Genomic DNA, 18,185 nt, shown 5'->3' on the forward strand with positions numbered 1-18,185 from the left:
GGAGGTTGGTGTGGTTTCTACTCTATATTACAGGAGGTTGGTGTGGTTTCTACTCCATATTATAGGAGGTTGGTGTGGTTTCTACTCTATATTATAGGAGGTTGGTGTGGTTTCTACTCTATATTATAGGAGGTTGGTGTGGTTTCTACTCTATATTACAGGAGGTTGGTGTGGTTTCTACTCCATATTATAGGAGGTTGGTGTGGTTTCTACTCCATATTACAGGTTGGTGTGGTTTCTACTCCATATTACAGGTTGGTGTGGTTTCTACTCCATATTATAGGAGGTTGGTGTGGTTTCTACTCCATATTACAGGTTGGTGTGGTTTCTACTCCATATTATAGGAGGTTGGTGTGGTTTCTACTCCATATTATAGGAGGTTGGTGTGGTTTCTACTCCATATTACAGGTTGGTGTGGTTTCTACTCCATATTACAGGAGGTTGGTGTGGTTTCTACTCCATATTATAGGAGGTTGGTGTGGTTTCTACTCCATATTACAGGTTGGTGTGGTTTCTACTCTATATTACAGGAGGTTGGTGTGGTTTCTACTCCATATTATAGGAGGTTGGTGTGGTTTCTACTCTATATTACAGGAGGTTGGTGTGGTTTCTACTCCATATTATAGGAGGTTGGTGTGGTTTCTACTCCATATTACAGGAGGTTGGTGTGGTTTCTACTCCATATTACAGGTTGGTGTGGTTTCTTCTCCATATTACAGGTTGGTGTGGTTTCTACTCCATATTATAGGAGGTTGGTGTGGTTTCTACTCCATATTACAGGAGGTTGGTGTGGTTTCTACTCCATATTATAGGAGGTTGGTGTGGTTTCTACTCCATATTATAGGAGGTTGGTGTGGTTTCTACTCTATATTATAGGAGGTTGGTGTGGTTTCTACTCCATATACAGGAGGTTGTGTGGTTTCTACTCCATATTATAGGAGGTTTTGGTTTCTACTCCATATTACAGGAGGTTGGTGTGGTTTCTACTCCATATTACAGGTTGTGTGGTTTCTACTCCATATTATAGGAGGTTGGTGTGGTTTCTACTCCATATTATAGGAGGTTGGTGTGGTTTCTACTCCATATTACAGGAGGTTGGTGTGGTTTCTACTCCATATTACAGGAGGTTGGTGTGGTTTCTACTCTATATTATAGGAGGTTGGTGTGGTTTCTACTCCATATTATAGGAGGTTGGTGTGGTTTCTACTCCATATTACAGGAGGTTGGTGTGGTTTCTACTCATATTACAGGTTGGTGTGGTTTCTATTATTATAGGAGGTTGGTGTGGTTTCTACTCCATATTACAGGTTGGTGTGGAGGTTGGTGTGGTTTCTACTCCATATTATAGGAGGTTGGTGTGGTTTCTACTCTATATTATAGGAGGTTGGTGTGGTTTCTACTCTATATTATAGGAGGTTGGTGTGGTTTCTACTCCATATTATAGGAGGTTGGTGTGGTTTCTACTCTATATTATAGGAGGTTGGTGTGGTTTCTACTCCATATTACAGGTTGGTGTGGTTTCTACTCTATAATATAGGAGGTTGGTGTGGTTTCTACTCTATATTATAGGAGGTTGGTGTGGTTTCTACTCCATATTATAGGAGGTTGGTGTGGTTTCTACTCTATATTATAGGAGGTTGGTGTGGTTTCTACTCTATATTATAGGAGGTTGGTGTGGTTTCTACTCTATATTATAGGAGGTTGGTGTGGTTTCTACTCTATATTACAGGAGGTTGGTGTGGTTTCTACTCCATATTATAGGAGGTTGGTGTGGTTTTTCTATATTATAGGAGGTTGGTGTGGTTTCTCTATATTATAGGAGGTTGGTGTGGTTTCTACTCTATATTACAGGAGGTTGGTGTGGTTTCTTCCATATTATAGGAGGTTGGTGTGGTTTCTCCATATTACAGGTTGGTGTGGTTTCTACTCCATATTACAGGTTGGTGTGGTTTCTACTCCATATTATAGGAGGTTACAGGTTGTGGTTTCTACTCCATATTATAGGAGGTTGGTGTGGTTTCTACTCCATATTACAGGTTGGTGTGGTTTCTACTCCATATTACAGGAGGTTGGTGTGGTTTCTACTCCATATTATAGGAGGTTGGTGGTTTCTACTCCATATTACAGGTTGGTTGGTTTCTCCATATTATAGGAGGTTGGTGTGGTTTCTACTCCATATTATAGGAGGTTGGTGTGGTTTCTACTCTATATTACAGGAGGTTGGTGTGGTTTTACTCCATATTATAGGAGGTTGGTGTGGTTTCTACTCCATATTACAGGAGGTTGGTGTGGTTTCTACTCCATATTACAGGTTGGTGTGGTTTCTACTCCATATTACAGGTTGGTGTGGTTTCTACTCCATATTATAGGAGGTTGGTGTGGTTTCTACTCCATATTATAGGAGGTTGGTGTGGTTTCTACTCCATATTATAGGAGGTTGGTGTGGTTTCTACTCCATATTATAGGAGGTTGGTGTGGTTTCTACTCTATATTATAGGAGGTTGGTGTGGTTTCTACTCCATATTACAGGAGGTTGGTGTGGTTTCTACTCTATATTATAGGAGGTTGGTGTGGTTTCTACTCCATATTACAGGAGGTTGGTGTGGTTTCTACTCCATATTATAGGAGGTTGGTGTGGTTTCTACTCTATATTACAGGAGGGTGGTGTGGTTTCTACTCTATATTATAGGAGGTTGGTGTGGTTTCTACTCTATATTACAGGAGGTTGGTGTGGTTTCTACTCTATATTATAGGAGGTTGGTGTGGTTTCTACTCCATATTATAGGAGGTTGGTGTGGTTTCTACTCTATATTATAGGAGGTTGGTGTGGTTTCTACTCCATATTATAGGAGGTTGGTGTGGTTTCTACTCTATATTATAGGAGGTTGGTGTGGTTTCTACTCTATATTATAGGAGGTTGGTGTGGTTTCTACTCCATATTACAGGAGGTTGGTGTGGTTTCTACTCTATATTATAGGAGGTTGGTGTGGTTTCTACTCTATATTATAGGAGGTTGGTGTGGTTTCTACTCCATATTACAGGTTGGTGTGGTTTCTACTCCATATTATAGGAGGTTGGTGTGGTTTCTACTCTATATTATAGGAGGTTGGTGTGGTTTCTACTCCATATTATAGGAGGTTGGTGTGGTTTCTACTCCATATTATAGGAGGTTGGTGTGGTATTACAGGAGGTTGGTGTGGTTTCTACTCCATATTATAGGAGGTTGGTGTGGTTTCTACTCCATATTATAGGAGGTTGGTGTGGTTTCTACTCCATATTACAGGAGGTTGGTGTGGTTTCTACTCCATATTAGGAGGTTGGTGTGGTTTCTACTCCATATTACAGGTTGGTGTGGTTTCTACTCCATATTATAGGAGGTTGGTGTGGTTTCTACTCCATATTATAGGAGGTTGGTGTGGTTTCTACTCCATATTATAGGTTGGTGTGGTTTCTACTCCATATTACAGGAGGTTGGTGTGGTTTCTACTCCATATTACAGGTTGGTGTGGTTTCTACTCCATATTACAGGAGGTTGGTGTGGTTTCTACTCCATATTATAGGAGGTTGGTGTGGTTTCTACTCCATATTATAGGAGGTTGGTGTGGTTTCTACTCCATATTATAGGAGGTTGGTGTGGTTTCTACTCTATATTATAGGAGGTTGGTGTGGTTTCTACTCTATATTATAGGAGGTTGGTGTGGTTTCTACTCTATATTATAGGAGGTTGGTGTGGTTTCTACTCCATATTATAGGAGGTTGGTGTGGTTTCTACTCCATATTATAGGAGGTTGGTGTGGTTTCTACTCCATATTACAGGAGGTTGGTGTGGTTTCTACTCCATATTATAGGAGGTTGGTGTGGTTTCTACTCCATATTATAGGAGGTTGGTGTGGTTTCTACTCTATATTATAGGAGGTTGGTGTGGTTTCTACTCCATATTATAGGAGGTTGGTGTGGTTTCTACTCCATATTACAGGTTGGTGTGGTTTCTACTCTATATTATAGGAGGTTGGTGTGGTTTCTACTCTATATTATAGGAGGTTGGTGTGGTTTCTACTCCATATTATAGGAGGTTGGTGTGGTTTCTACTCCATATTACAGGTTGGTGTGGTTTCTACTCCATATTATAGGAGGTTGGTGTGGTTTCTACTCCATATTATAGGTTGGTGTGGTTTCTACTCCATATTATAGGAGGTTGGTGTGGTTTCTACTCCATATTATAGGAGGTTGGTGTGGTTTCTTCCATATTACAGGTTGGTGTGGTTTCTACTCTATATTATAGGAGGTTGGTGTGGTTTCTACTCCTATATTATAGGAGGTTGGTGTTAGGTTGGTGTGGTTTCTACTCCATATTACAGGTTGGTGTGGTTTCTACTCCATATTATAGGAGGTTGGTGTGGTTTCTACTCCATATTATAGGAGGTTGGTGTGGTTTCTACTCCATATTATAGGAGGTTGGTGTGGTTTCTACTCCATATTATAGGAGGTTGGTGTGGTTTCTACTCCATATTATAGGTTGGTGTGGTTTCTACTCCATATTAGGAGGTTGGTGTGGTTTCTACTCCATATTACAGGTTGGTGTGGTTTCTACTCCATATTATAGGAGGTTGGTGTGGTTTCTACTCCATATTATAGGAGGTTGGTGTGGTTTCTACTCTATATTATAGGAGGTTGGTGTGGTTTCTACTCCATATTACAGGTTGGTGTGGTTTCTACTCCATATTACAGGTTGGTGTGGTTTCTACTCCATATTATAGGAGGTTGGTGTGGTTTCTACTCCATATTATAGGAGGTTGGTGTGGTTTCTACTCCATATTATAGGAGGTTGGTGTGGTTTCTACTATATATTATAGGAGGTTGGTGTGGTTTCTACTCCATATTACAGGTTGGTGTGGTTTCTACTCTATATTATAGGAGGTTGGTGTGGTTTCTACTCTATATTATAGGAGGTTGGTGTGGTTTCTACTCCATATTATAGGAGGTTGGTGTGGTTTCTACTCCATATTATAGGAGGTTGGTGTGGTTTCTACTCCATATTACAGGTTGGTGTGGTTTCTACTCTATATTATAGGAGGTTGGTGTGGTTTCTACTCTATATTATAGGAGGTTGGTGTGGTTTCTACTCTATATTATAGGAGGTTGGTGTGGTTTCTACTCCATATTATAGGAGGTTGGTGTGGTTTCTACTCTATATTATAGGAGGTTGGTGTGGTTTCTACTCCATATTACAGGTTGGTGTGGTTTCTACTCTATATTATAGGAGGTTGGTGTGGTTTCTACTCTATATTATAGGAGGTTGGTGTGGTTTCTACTCCATATTATAGGAGGTTGGTGTGGTTTCTACTCTATATTATAGGAGGTTGGTGTGGTTTCTACTCTATATTATAGGAGGTTGGTGTGGTTTCTACTCTATATTATAGGAGGTTGGTGTGGTTTCTACTCTATATTACAGGAGGTTGGTGTGGTTTCTACTCCATATTATAGGAGGTTGGTGTGGTTTCTACTCCATATTATAGGAGGTTGGTGTGGTTTCTACTCTATATTATAGGAGGTTGGTGTGGTTTCTACTCTATATTACAGGAGGTTGGTGTGGTTTCTACTCCATATTATAGGAGGTTGGTGTGGTTTCTACTCCATATTACAGGTTGGTGTGGTTTCTACTCCATATTACAGGTTGGTGTGGTTTCTACTCCATATTATAGGAGGTTGGTGTGGTTTCTACTCCATATTATAGGAGGTTGGTGTGGTTTCTACTCCATATTACAGGTTGGTGTGGTTTCTACTCCATATTACAGGAGGTTGGTGTGGTTTCTACTCCATATTATAGGAGGTTGGTGTGGTTTCTACTCCATATTACAGGTTGGTGTGGTTTCTACTCTATATTACAGGAGGTTGGTGTGGTTTCTACTCCATATTATAGGAGGTTGGTGTGGTTTCTACTCTATATTACAGGAGGTTGGTGTGGTTTCTACTCCATATTATAGGAGGTTGGTGTGGTTTCTACTCCATATTACAGGAGGTTGGTGTGGTTTCTACTCCATATTACAGGTTGGTGTGGTTTCTTCTCCATATTACAGGTTGGTGTGGTTTCTACTCCATATTATAGGAGGTTGGTGTGGTTTCTACTCCATATTACAGGAGGTTGGTGTGGTTTCTACTCCATATTATAGGAGGTTGGTGTGGTTTCTACTCCATATTATAGGAGGTTGGTGTGGTTTCTACTCTATATTATAGGAGGTTGGTGTGGTTTCTACTCCATATTACAGGAGGTTGGTGTGGTTTCTACTCCATATTATAGGAGGTTGGTGTGGTTTCTACTCCATATTATAGGAGGTTGGTGTGGTTTCTACTCCATATTACAGGTTGGTGTGGTTTCTACTCCATATTATAGGAGGTTGGTGTGGTTTCTACTCCATATTATAGGAGGTTGGTGTGGTTTCTACTCCATATTATAGGAGGTTGGTGTGGTTTCTACTCCATATTACAGGAGGTTGGTGTGGTTTCTACTCCATATTATAGGAGGTTGGTGTGGTTTCTACTCCATATTATGGTGGTTTCTACTCCATATTACAGGAGGTTGGTGTGGTTTCTACTCCATATTACAGGTTGGTGTGGTTTCTACTCCATATTATAGGAGGTTGGTGTGGTTTCTACTCCATATTATAGGAGGTTGGTGTGGTTTCTACTCCATATTATAGGAGGTTGGTGTGGTTTCTACTCCATATTATAGTGGATATTATAGGAGGGTGTGGTTTCTACTCCATATTATAGGAGGTTGGTGTGGTTTCTACTCCATATTACAGGAGGTTGGTGTGGTTTCTACTCCATATTATAGGAGGTTGGTGTGGTTTCTACTCCATATTATAGGAGGTTGGTGTGGTTTTACTCTATATTATAGGAGGTTGGTGTGGTTTACTCCATTACAGGTTGGTGTGGTTTCTACTCCATATTACAGGTTGGTAGGAGGTTGGTGTGGTTTCTACTCCATATTATAGGAGGTTGGTGTGGTTTCTACTCCATATTATAGGAGGTTGGTGTGGTTTCTACTCTATATTATAGGAGGTTGGTGTGGTTTCTACTCCATATTACAGGAGGTTGGTGTGGTGTGGTTTCTATATTATAGGAGGTTGGTGTGGTTTCTACTCCATATTATAGGAGGTTGGTGTGGTTTCTACTCTATATTATAGGAGGTTGGTGTGGTTTCTACTCCATATTATAGGAGGTTGGTGTGGTTTCTACTCTATATTATAGGAGGTTGGTGTGGTTTCTACTCCATATTATAGGAGGTTGGTGTGGTTTCTACTCCATATATAGGAGGTTGGTGTGGTTTCTACTCTATATTATAGGAGGTTGGTGTGGAGGTTGGTGTGGTTTCTACTCTATATTATAGGAGGTTGGTGTGGTTTCTACTCTATATTATAGGAGGTTGGTGTGGTTTCTACTCTATATTATAGGAGGTTGTGGTTTAGGAGGTTGGTGTGGTTTCTACTCATATTATAGGAGGGTGGTGTGGTTTCTACTCCATATTATAGGAGGTTGGTGTGGTTTCTACTCCATATTATAGGAGGTTGGTGTGGTTTCTACTCTATATTATAGGAGGTTGGTGTGGTTTTACCTATATAGGAGGTTGGTGTGGTTTCTACTCCATATTATAGGAGGTTGGTGTGGTTTCTACTCTATATTATAGGAGGTTGGTGTGGTTTCTACTCCATATTATAGGAGGAGGTTGGTGTGGTTTCTTCCATATTATAGGAGGTTGGTGTGGTTTCTACTCCATATTATAGGAGGTTGGTGTGGTTTCTACTCCATATTATAGGAGGTTGGTGTGGTTTCTACTCCATGGTTTTATAGGAGGTTGGTGTGGTTTCTACTCCATATTATAGGAGGTTGGTGTGGTTTCTACTCCATATTAGGTTGGTGTGGTTTCTACTCCATATTATAGGAGGTTGGTGTGGTTTCTACTCCATATTATAGGAGGTTGGTGTGGTTTCTACTCCATATTATACTCCTATATTACAGGAGGTTGGTGTGGTTTCTACTCCATATTATAGGAGGTTGGTGTGGTTTCTACTCCATATTATAGGAGGTTGGTGTGGTTTCTACTCCATATTATAGGAGGTTGGTGTGGTTTCTACTCCATATTATAGGAGGGTTGGTGTGGTTTTTCCATATTATAGGAGGTTGGTGTGGTTTCTACTCCATATTATAGGAGGTTGGTGTGGTTTCTACTCATATTATAGGAGGTTGGTGTGGTTTCTACTCCATATTATAGGAGGTTGGTGTGGTTTCTACTCCATATTATAGGAGGTTGGTGTGGTTTCTACTCCATATTATTGAGTGTGGTTTCTACTCCATATTACAGGTTGGTGTGTTTCTACTCATATTATGGTTTCTACTCCATATTATAGGAGGTTGGTGTGGTTTCTACTCCATATTATAGGAGGTTGGTGTGGTTTCTACTCCATATTATAGGATTATATTATAGGAGGTTGGTGTGGTTTCTACTCCATATTATAGGAGGTTGGTGTGGTTTCTACTCCATATTATAGGAGGTTGGTGTGGTTTCTACTCCATATTATAGGAGGTTGGTGTGGTTTTTCATATTATAGGTTGGTGTGGTTTCTACTCATATTATATTATAGGAGGTTGGTGTGGTTTCTACTCCATTTTATAGGAGGTTGGTGTGGTTTTTCTAGGACTCCATATTGTAGGAGGTTGTGGTGTGGTTTCTACTCCATATTATAGGAGGTTGGTGTGGTTTCTTCTATATTATAGGAGGTTGGTGTGGTTTCTACTCCATATTATAGGAGGTTGGTGTGGTTTCTACTCCATATTATAGGAGGTTGGTGTGGTTTCTACTCTATATTATAGGAGGTTGGTGTGGTTTCTACTCCATATTATAGGAGGTTGGTGTGGTTTCTACTCCATATTAGGAGGTTGGTGTGGTTTCTACTCCATATTATAGGATATTATAGGAGGTTGGTGTGGTTTCTACTCCATATTATAGGAGGTTGGTGTGGTTTCTACTCCATATTATAGGAGGTTGGTGTGGTTTCTACTCCATATTATAGGAGGTTGGTGTGGAGGTTGGTGTGGTTTCTACTCCATATTATAGGAGGTTGGTGTGGTTTCTACTCTATATTATAGGAGGTTGGTGTGGTTTCTACTCCATATTACAGGAGGTTGGTGTGGTTTCTACTACTCCATATTATAGGAGGTTGGTGTGGTTTTTCTCCATATTATAGGAGGTTGGTGTGGTTTCTACTCCATATTATAGGAGGTTGGTTTCTACTCCATATTATAGGAGGTTGGTGTGGTTTCTACTCTATATTATAGGAGGTTGGTGTGGTTTAGGAGGTTGGTGTGGTTTCTACTCCATATTATAGGAGGTTGGTGTGGTTTCTACTCCATATTAGGTTGGTGTGGTTTCTACTCCATATTATAGGAGGTTGGTGTGGTTTCTACTCCATATTATAGGAGGTTGGTTTCTACTCCATATTACAGTAGGAGGTTGTGTGGTTTCTACTCCATATTTAGGAGGTTGGTGTGGTTTCTACTCCATATTATAGGAGGTTGGTGTGGTTTCTACTCTATATTATAGGAGGTTGGTGTGGTTTCTACTCCATATTACAGGTTGGTGTGGTTTCTACTCCATATTATAGGAGGTTGGTGTGGTTTCTACTCCATATTATAGGAGGTTGGTGTGGTTTCTACTCCATATTACAGGTTGGTGTGGTTTCTACTCCATATTATAGGAGGTTGGTGTGGTTTCTACTCCATATTATAGGAGGTTGGTGTGGTTTCTACTCCATATTATAGGAGGTTGGTGTGGTTTCTACTCCATATTATAGGAGGTTGGTGTGGTTTCTACTCCATATTACAGGTTGGTGTGGTTTCTACTCCATATTATAGGAGGTTGGTGTGGTTTCTACTCCATATTATAGGAGGGTGGTGTGGTTTCTACTCTATATTATAGGAGGTTGGTGTGGTTTCTACTCCATATTTACAGGTTGGTGTGGTTTCTACTCCATATTATAGGAGGTTGGTGTGGTTTCTACTCCATATTATAGGAGGTTGGTGTGGTTTCTACTCCATATTATAGGAGGTTGGTGTGGTTTTTCTACAGGTTGGTGTGGTTTCTATATTATAGGAGGTTGGTGTGGTTTTTCATATTATAGGAGGTTGGTGTGGTTTCTCCATATTACAGGTTGGTGTGGTTTCTACTCCATATTATAGGAGGTTGGTGTGGTTTCTACTCTATATTATAGGAGGTTGGTGTGGTTTCTACTCCATATTATAGGAGGTTGGTGTGGTTTCTACTCTATATTATAGGAGGTTGGTGTGGTTTCTACTCTATATTATAGGAGGTTGGTGTGGTTTCTACTCCATATTATAGGAGGTTGGTGTGGTTTCTACTCCATATTATAGGAGGGTGGTGTGGTTTCTACTCTATATTATAGGAGGGTGGTGTGGTTTCTACTCTATATTATAGGAGGTTGGTGTGGTTTCTACTCTATATTATAGGTTGGTGTGGTTTCTACTCCATATTATAGGAGGTTGGTGTGGTTTCTACTCCATATTATAGGAGGGTGGTGTGGTTTCTACTCCTTATTATAGGAGGTTGGTGTGGTTTCTACTCTATATTATAGGAGGTTGGTGTGGTTTCTTCTCTATATTATAGGTTGGTGTGGTTTCTACTCTATATTATAGGAGGTTGGTGTGGTTTCTACTCTATATTATAGGAGGTTGGTGTGGTTTCTACTCTATATTATAGGAGGTTGGTGTGGTTTCTACTCTATATTATAGGTTGGTGTGGTTTCTACTCTATATTATAGGAGGTTGGTGTGGTTTCTACTCTATATTATAGGAGGGTGGTGTGGTTTCTACTCTATATTATAGGAGGTTGGTGTGGTTTCTACTCTATATTATAGGAGGTTGGTGTGGTTTCTACTCTATATTACAGGTTGGTGTTGTGTTTATTTTCATTTGCCTTTTCTTTGGCAGATTTAGTGTCTTTAAGAGATTTAGTGTCTTTAAGAGCCCATATTTCCTGTTGCATCTTTCAGTGTAATGTAATGTAACATGTGATGGATTCAGGCCTCTCAGCTGATTACAGAGTAATGTAATGTAACATGTGATGGATTCAGGCCTCTCAGCTGATTACAGAGTAATGTAATGTAACATGTGATGGATTCAGGCTGTAATCAACTGAGAGGCCTGAATCGATCACATGTTACATGACATTACTCTGTAATCATCTGAGCAGCCTGAATCCATCACATGTTACATGACATTACTCTGTAATCAGCTGAGAGGCCTGAATCGATCACATGTTACATTACATTACTCTGTAATCATCTGAGCAGGCTGAATCCATCACATGTTACATTACATTACTCTGTAATCAGCTGAGCAGCCTGAATCCATCACATGTTACATTACATTACTCTGTAATCAGCTGAGAGGGCTGAATCCATCACATGTTACATTACATTACTCTGTAATCAGCTGAGAGGCCTGAATCGATCACATGTTACATTACATTACTCTGTAATCAGCTGAGCAGGCTGAATCCATCACATGTTACATTACATTACTCTGTAATCATCTGAGCAGCCTGAATCCATCACATGTTACATTACATTACTCTGTAATCATCTGAGCAGCCTGAATCCATCACATGTTACATTACATTACTCTGTAATCACATGTTACATCTTTCACCCCCATAGGTATCTTTAAGAGCTCCTGCAAAAACCCTGTGTTGGCTGTTGTTAGTTTCTGTTTCAGCAACAATTGTTGTGTCAGGTTGGGGAATGTAACAAAATGGGCAATATGTGCACGCACAAACAAAAGTAGTGCACTATATAGGGAATAGGGTGCCAGGTCTCTGGTCAAAAGTAGTGCGCTGTGTAGGGAATAGGGTGCCATATGGGATTCATGTCTCTGTGAATTGTGTAACTAAATCCTAAACCCAGTTGCCTGCTGGGTGGTTCAAATCTGCCCTGCTGGCTTCCATCCCTAGAGGGGAAATCTCGTCAAGGTATGCAATGTTGGAGGGGCTTGTACTGACACATTATAGATGTTCTCTCTCTCTGTCCCTCTCTCTGTCTCCCTCATCTTCTCTCTCTCTTTCTCTCTCTCTCTCTCTCTTTCTCTCTCTCTGTCTCCCCCATCTTCTCTCTCTCTCTCTCTCTCTCTCTCTGTCTCCCTCATCTTCTCTCTCTCTCTCTCTCTCTTTCTCTCCCTTTCTCTCTCTCTGCCCCCTCGCGCTCTCTCTCTCTCCCCCATCTTATCTCTCTCTCTCTTTCTTTCTCACCCTTTCTCTCTCTCTGCCCCCTCGCTCTCTCTCTCTCTCCCCCATCTTATCTCTCTCTCTCTTTCGTTCTCACCCTTTCTCTCTCTCTGCCCCCTCGCTCTCTCTCTCTCTCCCCCATCTTATCTCTCTCTCTTTCTTTCTCTCGCTTTCTCTCTCTCTGCCCCCTCGCTCTCTCTCTCTCTCCCCCATCTTATCTCTCTCTCTCTTTCTTTCTCTCCCTTTCTCTCTCTCTGTCCCCAGCCTCTCTCTCTCTCTCTCTCTTGCTCTCTCCATCCATCCCTTTTAATCTGTCTTCCTTCTTATCTCTTGGTGCCACTCTTCTCCTCTATAAAGTCCATCCTGACCATCACACAATAGGAAGCCCCTCTCAGCTCTCCATCTTTATTTCTCTGTCTTCCTCTACTTCTGTGTGTGAGTTTTATCTCTGCTGTTTAGCTGTTCCTGTGAGTTGTCTCTCTGCTGTTTGGCTGTTCCTGTGAGTTGTCTCTCTGCTGTTTGGCTGTTCCTGTGAGTTGTCTCTCTGCTGTTTAGCTGTTCCTGTGAGTTGTCTCTCTGCTGTTTAGCTGTTCCTGTGAGTTGTCTCTCTGCTGTTTAGCTGTTCCTGTGAGTTGTCTCTCTGCTGTTTAGCTGTTCCTGTGAGTTGTCTCTCTGCTGTTTAGCTGTTCCTGTGAGTTGTCTCTCTGCTGTTTAGCTGTTCCTGTGAGTTGTCTCTCTGCTGTTTAGCTGTTCCTGTGAGTTGTCTCTCTGCTGTTTAGCTGTTCCTGTGAGTTGTCTCTCTGCTGTTTGGCTGTTCCTGTGAGTTGTCTCTCTGCTGTTTAGCTGTTCCTGTGAGTGCAGTGTTCTCTCTCTCTCTCTCTCTCTCTCTCTCTCTCTCTCTCTCTCTCTCTCTCTCTCTCTCTCTCTCTCTCTCTCTCTCTCTCTCTCTCTCTCTCTCTCTCTCTCTCTCTCTCTCTCTCTCTCTCTCTCTTTCTCTCTCTCTCTCTCTCTCTCTCTCTCTCTCTCTCTCTCTCTCTCTCTCTCTCTCTCTCTCTCTCTCTCTCTCTCTCTCTCTCTCTCTCTCTCTCTCTCTCTCTCTCTCTCTCTCTCTCTCTCTCTCTCTCTCTCTCTCTCTCTCTCTCTCTCTCTCTCTCTCTCTCTCTCTCTCTCTCTCTCTCTCTCTCCCCCTTTCCTTTCTACCCACACATGAAAAACACTGTGTTGTTCCACCGTCATGGATTGGCTATTCTACATGTTCGATTGTCTGAGAAGAACATCTCCTTTCATCCCACAGCATTAGGAGGCCATGTAGCTTCCACCAGTGGTTCAGTGGGTGTTGGACATTAGGAGAACACATTAACAACATTCTCCATTCACTTTGAGGGATTAACCAAGCTGGGACAGAAAGGGCATTAAAATGGTGTTTTGTTTGAAATGGCTTTTTTTTGTGGGGGGGGGTGAAGTTCTTCTCAGTGTTAGTCACCATGACGACGATGACTCATAGTGACAGAAGGTCAAGAAGCCAATGGATTAATAATGCCAGTGAACACCCTTCATCCTCTCTGTTGATAGACAGGACATTGTTTTTCTGAATCAGTGGTTTTCACATTTCCTTTTGTTTCTGAATACAAATTACATTTTGCTACGTCATGTGCAAGTGATTATTAGACTGAGGCTTCCCAGGTATCCCCTGTGGATAGGCCAGGTTCAGGGGTTCTAGTAGTCCAGGTTGAACCCCCTGTGGATAGGCCAGGTTCAGGGGTTCTAGTAGTCCAGGTTGGACCCCCTGTTGATAGGCCAGGTTCAGGGGTTCTAGTAGTCCAGGTTGAACCCCCTGTTGATAGGCCAGGTTCAGGGGTTCTAGTAGTCCAGGTTGGACCCCCTGTGGATAGGCCAGGTTCAGGGGTTCTAGTAGTCCAGGTTGGACCCCCTGTTGATAGGCCAGGTTCAGGGGTTCTAGTAGTCCAGGTTGGACCCCCTGTTGATAGGCCAGGTTCAGGGGTTCTAGTAGTCCAGGTTGAACCCCCTGTGGATAGGCCAGGTTCAGGGGTTCTAGTAGTCCAGGTTGGACCCCCTGTTGATAGGCCAGGTTCAGGGGTTCTAGTAGTCCAGGTTGGACCCCCTGTTGATAGGCCAGGTTCAGGGGTTCTAGTAGTCCAGGTTGGACCCCCTGTTGATAGGCCGGGTTCAGGGGTTCTAGTAGTCCAGGTTGGACCCCCTGTGGATAGGCCAGGTTCAGGGGTTCTAGTAGTCCAGGTTGAACCCCCTGTGGATAGGCCAGGTTCAGGGGTTCTAGTAGCCCAGGTTGGACCCCTGTTAATAGGCCAGGTTCAGGGGTTCTAGTAGTCCAGGTTGGACCCCCTGTGGATAGGCCAGGTTCAGGGGTTCTAGTAGTCCAGGTTGGACCCCCTGTGGATAGGCCAGGTTCAGGGGTTCTAGTAGTCCAGGTTGGACCCCCTGTTGATAGGCCGGGTTCAGGGGTTCTAGTAGTCCAGGTTGGACCCCCTGTGGATAGGCCAGGTTCAGGGGTTCTAGTAGTCCAGGTTGGACCCCCTGTTGATAGGCCGGGTTCAGGGGTTCTAGTAGTCCAGGTTGGACCCCCTGTTGATAGGCCAGGTTCAGGGGTTCTAGTAGTCCAGGTTGGACCCCCTGTTGATAGGCCAGGTTCAGGGGTTCTAGTAGTCCAGGTTGGACCCCTGTTGATAGGCCAGGTTCAGGGGTTCTAGTAGTCCAGGTTGGACCCCTGTGGATAGGCCAGGTTCAGGGGTTCTAGTAGTCCAGGTTGGACCCCTGTGGATAGGCCAGGTTCAGGGGTTCTAGTAGTCCAGGTTGGACCCCCTGTTGATAGGCCAGGTTCAGGGGTTCTAGTAGTCCAGGTTGGACCCCCTGTTGATAGGCTAGGTTCAGGGGTTCTAGTAGTCCAGGTTGGACCCCCTGTTGATAGGCTAGGTTCAGGGGTTCTAGTAGTCCAGGTATCCCCTGTTGATAGTCCAGGTTCCCCCAGGGGTTCTAGTAGTCCAGGTTGGACCCCCTGTGGATAGGCCAGGTTCAGGGGTTCTAGTAGTCCAGGTTGGACCCCCTGTGGATAGGCCAGGTTCAGGGGTTCTAGTAGTCCAGGTTGGACCCCCTGTTGATAGGCCAGGTTCAGGGGTTCTAGTAGTCCAGGTTGGACCCCCTGTTGATAGGCCGGGTTCAGGGGTTCTGGTAGTCCAGGTATCCCCTGTTTATAGTCCAGGTTCCCCCAGGGGTTCTAGTAGTCCAGGTTGGACCCCCTGTGGATAGGCTAGGTTCAGGGGTTCTAGTAGTCCAGGTTGGACCCCCTGTGGATAGGCCAGGTTCAGGGGTTCTAGTAGTCCAGGTTGGACCCCCTGTTGATAGGCCAGGTTCAGGGGTTCTAGTAGTCCAGGTTGGACCCCCTGTGGATAGGCCAGGTTCAGGGGTTCTAGTAGTCCAGGTTGGACCCCCTGTGGATAGGCCAGGTTCAGGGGTTCTAGTAGTCCAGGTTGGACCCCTGTTGATAGGCCAGGTTCAGGGGTTCTAGTAGTCCAGGTTGGACCCCCTGTGGATAGGCCAGGTTCAGGGGTTCTAGTAGTCCAGGTTGGACCCCCTGTTGATAGGCCAGGTTCAGGGGTTCTAGTAGTCCAGGTTGGACCCCCTGTTGATAGGCTAGGTTCAGGGGTTCTAGTAGTCCAGGTTGGACCCCTGTGGATAGGCCAGGTTCAGGGGTTCTAGTAGTCCAGGTTGGACCCCTGTGGATAGGCCAGGTTCAGGGATTCTAGTAGTCCAGGTTGGACCCCCTGTGGATAGTCCAGGTTCAGGGGTTCTAGTAGTCCAGGTTGGACCCCCTGTAGATAGGCTAGGTTCGGGGGTTCTAGTAGTCCAGGTTGGACCCCCTGTTGATAGGCTAGGTTCAGGGGTTCTAGTAGTCCAGGTTCGACCCCCTGTGGATAGGCCAGGTTCAGGGGTTCTAGTAGTCCAGGTTGGACCCCTGTGGATAGGCCAGGTTCAGGGGTTCTAGTAGTCCAGGTTGGACCCCCTGTGGATAGTCCAGGTTCAGGGGTTCTAGTAGTCCAGGTTGGACCCCCTGTAGATAGGCTAGGTTCAGGGGTTCTAGTAGTCCAGGTTGGACCCCCTGTTGATAGGCCAGGTCCAGGGGTTCTAGTAGTCCAGGTTGGACCCCCTGTTGATAGGCCAGGTTCAGGGGTTCTAGTAGTCCAGGTTGGACCCCCTGTGGATAGGCCAGGTTCAGGGGTTCTAGTAGTCCAGGTTGGACCCCTGTGGACAGGCCAGGTTCAGGGGTTCTAGTAGTCCAGGTTGGACCCCCTGTGGATAGGCCAGGTTCAGGGGTTCTAGTAGTCCATGTTGGACCCCCTGTGGATAGGCCAGGTTCAGGGGTTCTAGTAGTCCAGGTTGGACCCCTGTGGATAGGCCAGGTTCAGGGGTTCTAGTAGTCCAGGTTGGACCCCCTGTTGATAGGCCAGGTTCAGGGGTTCTAGTAGTCCAGGTTGGACCCCCTGTTGATAGGCCAGGTTCAGGGGTTCTAGTAGTCCAGGTTGGACCCCTGTTGATAGGCCAGGTTCAGGGGTTCTAGTAGTCCAGGTTGGACCCCCTGTTGATAGGCCAGGTTCAGGGGTTCTAGTAGTCCAGGTTGGACCCCTGTGGATAGGCCAGGTTCAGGGGTTCTAGTAGTCCAGGTTGGACCCCTGTGGATAGGCCAGGTTCAGGGGTTCTAGTAGTCCAGGTTGAACCCCTGTTGATAGGCCAGGTTCAGGGGTTCTAGTAGTCCAGGTTGGACCCCCTGTTGATAGTCCAGGTTCCCCCAGGGGTTCTAGTAGTCCAGGTTGAACCCCTGTGGATAGGCCAGGTTCCCCCAGGGGTTCTAGTAGTCCAGGTTGGACCCCTGTTGATAGTCCAGGTTCCCCCAGGGGTTCTAGTAGTCCAGGTTGGACCCCCTGTTGATAGGCTAGGTTCAGGGGTTCTAGTAGTCCAGGTTGGACCCCCTGTTGATAGTCCAGGTTCCCCCAGGGGTTCTAGTAGTCCAGGTTGGACCCCCTGTGGATAGGCCAGGTTCAGGGGTTCTAGTAGTCCAGGTTGGACCCCTGTGGATAGGCCAGGTTCAGGGGTTCTAGTAGTCCAGGTTGGACCCCCTGTGGATAGGCCAGGTTCAGGGGTTCTAGTAGTCCAGGTTGGACCCCTGTTGATAGGCCAGGTTCAGGGGTTCTAGTAGTCCAGGTTGGACCCCCTGTTGATAGGCCAGGTTCAGGGGTTCTAGTAGTCCAGGTTGGACCCCTGTTGATAGGCCAGGTTCAGGGGTTCTAGTAGTCCAGGTTGGACCCCTGTTGATAGGCCAGGTTCAGGGGTTCTAGTAGTCCAGGTTGGACCCCTGTTGATAGGCCAGGTTCCCCCAGGGGTTCTAGTAGTCCAGGTTGAACTCCCTGTTGATAGTCCAGGTTCAGGGGTTCTAGTAGTCCAGGTTGGACCCCTGTGGATAGGCCAGGTTCAGGGGTTCTAGTAGTCCAGGTTGGACCCCCTGTGGATAGGCCAGGTTCAGGGGTTCTAGTAGTCCAGGTTGAACTCCCTGATGATAGTCCAGGTTCAGGGGTTCTAGTAGTCCAGGTTGGACCCCTGTGGATAGGCTAGGTTCAGGGGTTCTAGTAGTCCAGGTTGGACCCCCTGTTGATAGTCCAGGTTCCCCCAGTGGTTCTAGTAGTCCAGGTTGGACCCCTGTTGATAGGCCAGGTTCAGGGGTTCTAGTAGTCCAGGTTGGACCCCCTTTGGATAGGCCAGGTTCAGGGGTTCTAGTAGTCCAGGTTGGACCCCCTGTGGATAGGCCAGGTTCAGGGGTTCTAGTAGTCCAGGTTGAACTCCCTGTTGATAGGCCAGGTTCTCC

The sequence above is a fragment of the Oncorhynchus keta genome, unplaced genomic scaffold, assembly GCF_023373465.1.
Source record: "Oncorhynchus keta strain PuntledgeMale-10-30-2019 unplaced genomic scaffold, Oket_V2 Un_contig_893_pilon_pilon, whole genome shotgun sequence".
Classification (NCBI taxonomy): domain Eukaryota; kingdom Metazoa; phylum Chordata; class Actinopteri; order Salmoniformes; family Salmonidae; genus Oncorhynchus; species Oncorhynchus keta.